Here is a 3,837-nt window from a genome sequence, read left to right on the forward strand (position 1 = left end):
ATCATCTTTGTGTGGGTGGTGGTATTCAGTGCTTTTTTTCAAAATATTATTTGTGTATTTATTTGACAGAGAAAGTGGCAGAGGGAGGGAGAGAATGAATGCACCAGGGCCTCTGGCCCCTGCAAACGAACTCCAGACACATGCCCCTCCCTTGTGAATCTGGCTAACGTGGGCCCTGGAGAATGGAACCTGGGTTCTTTGGCTTTGTAGGCAAATGCCTTAAACACTAAGCCATCCCTCCAGCCCTGTCATTCAGTTTTAATGGTTTTGGTGACTAGGCTTCCTTCCCACTTAGCCCAAGCTGGTCTGTAACGTGGTCCAGGGTGATGTTGAACTCATGGTCCCTCTTCCTCAGTCTCCCAAGTATAGGGAGTAGAGGAGTGGCCTGTCGGTGAATAATTTTTCTCTTCTTTCCTTGATTTTTTTTTTCCCTTTGCAAGGGTCTCATTCTCTATCATAGGTATGAATGACTTTCATGTAACCCCTTGTTCTGTGGCTGGTGATATTACTGCCTTAGTCTGTTTGATTGTGAGGTCAAGATTTAGGAATGATTTTTATGGGCTGGAGAGATGGCTTGGCGTTTAAGGCACTTGAAAGGATCCGTATTCGACTCTCCACATCCTGTGAAAGCCAGACACACAAGGTGACACAAGCATGCAAGGTCGTGCACATGCACAAGGTAGCACATACGCCTGGTGTTCTACCGCAGTGGCTGCAGGCTCTGGCATGCCAATTCTCTATCTCATAAAAATTTGCCACTCTGTTGGGCTTGCCTCAAAAAAAGGAGGTTATTTTATTTTAACATAGTTCTCCTGATTCTCTGCTCACACTCTCCCTCTCATCCTGCATTCTTCCTTCCCTTCCTCCTTCCCTCTCTCCTTTTCTTCCCTCCTTTCCTCCCTCACATAGTGCAGATTCTACCTAGGTTTAAGTTCTACTTCCAGGCTTCTTTATACTATTTATTTAGCATCACTTTTTCATTGTTACCCTTTTTTGTTTCAGTCATTCTGTAGGTTAGGCAGTCCACAATTTGCTGCTGCCCTCCGTGTCAACCTCCCCAGTAGCTGGGATTACAGTCCTGTAACACCCAGCCTGGGCACAACCCATTTTACAAAATATTTTTATGTATTTATTTGCAAGGAGAGAGAGGGAAATGGGGCAGACGAGGAAGGGAGAAGAAGAATAGTAAAAAAGAGGAAAGAAGGAATAGGAGAAAAGAGAAAAAGGCTGACCAGGGCCTCTTTCCACAGCAAATTCACTCCAGATGTGTGTGCCACTTTCTTTGTCTGACTTTACAAGGGAGGGTAGAGAGGATAGTAGAGTCTCTAATCTGAGCTGCCAAGCTTTGCAAACAAGTGCCTTTAACTGCTGGACCATCTCTCAAACCCTAATGTTTAATTTCAGGATTTTTTTTCTTTTTTTTTTACTTTTCAACTGTTGTGAGGATGTATGGGATATTTACATAACACTCATTCACAGTGGTATGGCTGGTAATTTATTTGAGTGCACCTACAGTATTCTACTCTGTGCATGTCCCACAGTGCATCAACTTACTCTTCAGTTTATGAGTATTTGTGGTGTTTAAGGTTTTGGCAAATGTACAAAATACATTTTCTTGTCCCCCAAACACATGTGTAACATTTGTCAAGGTTATACTTAGGAATAGAATTAGTGGCTCTGAAAGTATCTAGTTGTTTTATTTTATGATATAATAATAATAAAATGGCTTCTAAGGTGATTCAACTTCAGTAAGAGCAATGTAAAAGATGCTGTTGATCTGTGTTGTTGTGAGCACCTGAAATGTCAGACTTTTATGTTTTGACACTAGTGAGCTTAAGTATCATGTGATTGATTGTAGCTTTGTCTTGAGTTCCCTTGATCATTAGTGATGTTTGGTATCCTCCCTCTGTTTTAGTTTTTGAGACCATTTTTGGAATTTCCTGTAGCAAATAATAGATATTTTAAAAAAATATTTATTTATTTGAGAGGGGGATAGAGACAATGGGCACACCAGGGCCTCTAGCCACTGCGAATGAATGCCTGATGCATGTGTCCCCTCTTGCATCTGGCTTATATGGGTCCTAGGGAATCAAACTGGGGTCCTAAGGCCTCACAGGCAAACACCTTAACCACTAAGTATTTCTCCAGCCAAGGAATAATAGATATTCTTATCCCCTAGACCAAGTCACAGTCCTATTTGGAGGAAGAATTTTTCTCTTCCACTGGGATTCTCTTCCTGTTGGAGCTCACAGTTTCAGAAAAGGCACATGGGATAGTGAGGACAAGAGTAGATGTTTAGCTGGTGACATCAATGGTGGTGAATTCCATGAGAAATGCTTCAGCAAGAGCATTCTCCCATCTACTTTTCATTTTGTTTTTTCAGGTAGCCTGTGGTTATGTATACTAGGCTAGACTGGAATTCAGTGTCCTCTTTAGTGTCTGTGGTTCTGGCAGTATAGGTGTGTATTATCATTCCATGATTTTTTTATTTTCTATTTTATTTATTTATTTGAGAAAAAGAGAGAGAGAAAATACATGAATTTATATGAATGGGTACACCATGGCCTCTAGCCACTGCAAACAAACTCCATACACATGCACCGCTGTGTGTATCTGGCTTATGTGGGTACTGGGAATTGAATCTGGGTCCTGAGGCTTTGCCAGCAAGTGCCTTAACCACTAAGCAATCTCTACAGCCCTCCCATTTTTTAAAAAGCTATCATTTATGCAGGCCCTACACTATAGGAACAAAAGTTAAGAGTAGAACATGGCCAGATAAACATTTATTTAGGCCCTTTTTAACACCACACCCACTAATTTTGAAAAAGTGAATGGGCAGCACTTAAGACTGTTTTTATTTTGAGAGTCTTACTGTAGCCCTGGTTGACCTGGAACTATTTTTGTAATCCAGGCTAGTCTCAGATTTACTGCAATCCTCATGCCTCAACGTACTGATGACTGTGAATAAAGGCATTAACCGCTGTGCATGGCCTCTGTGTGTGTATGTGTGTGTGTATAATTGCTATGGAATTTTAATAACAATTTTCATACGTGTACATAATGCTTTTTGATTAAAAACCTCTCCCATTATTTGATATTTGTCTTGCTGGCTTGGCTGACTTAACCTTTACCTGATACCTTCCATAGCCATCACTATTCTGGAAATGACATTGTCATTCTTCTTTATAGTTGAGTCATCCATTACATAAATACATAATTTTTTCCGCGTGTTTTGTGTGATGATTGGTTTTTATGCTGATTTCACAGACTCTTTGTTAAGTGGTTATGAAATGAACATAGGTGTGCTTCTATCCCTATTGCATGCTGACTTTGAGTCTTTGGGTTATATAGCCTTGAGTGGCCTTGTAGCATCTTATTTCATGTTTATTTGCATTTGTGAATGGGTATGGGTAGGTGTATGGGTATGTGTATGTAGCACCTGGTGAACTAGAGGATGGTCTCCAAGCGTCTGTGTTGTCCCCCACCTTGTTTGAGACAGCGTCTCTTGTCACTGCAAACTCCCGCCAGGGCAGTGGGCCATGAGCTTTGGATGCTTCGGGTTGCACCTGCCCCTCCCATTGTGGTTGCTTTGTTGGGGTCACAGATACATTTGCCACCTTATGTCAGGCTTTATGTGGGTGCTGGACAACTGTACTTGGGGTGGCTGGCAACCTTTGCAAGGAAGTAACCTTTAGCTGCTGAGACATCTCCCCATCCCTTAGTTTTAGTTTTTTGAGGAGTCTCACATTGATTTTCACAGTGACTATTACAATTCACATTCCCACCAACGGTGTATAAGTGATCCTTTATCCCCACAGGCACTTCTTTCTTCATACT

General features: G+C 41.5%; 1 non-coding gene across 1 annotated transcript; it reads right to left on the bottom strand.

The window, feature by feature from the left end:
- Positions 1-2,714: 2,714 nt before the first annotated feature.
- On the bottom strand, positions 2,715-2,850 carry LOC123456955. The gene has a single exon (XR_006634813.1). It is a non-coding gene; the product is annotated as a small nucleolar RNA SNORA13 (small nucleolar RNA).
- Between the last annotated feature and the right edge of the window lie 987 nt (positions 2,851-3,837).

The sequence above is a fragment of the Jaculus jaculus genome, chromosome X (genome assembly GCF_020740685.1).
Source record: "Jaculus jaculus isolate mJacJac1 chromosome X, mJacJac1.mat.Y.cur, whole genome shotgun sequence".
Lineage (NCBI taxonomy): Eukaryota > Metazoa > Chordata > Mammalia > Rodentia > Dipodidae > Jaculus > Jaculus jaculus.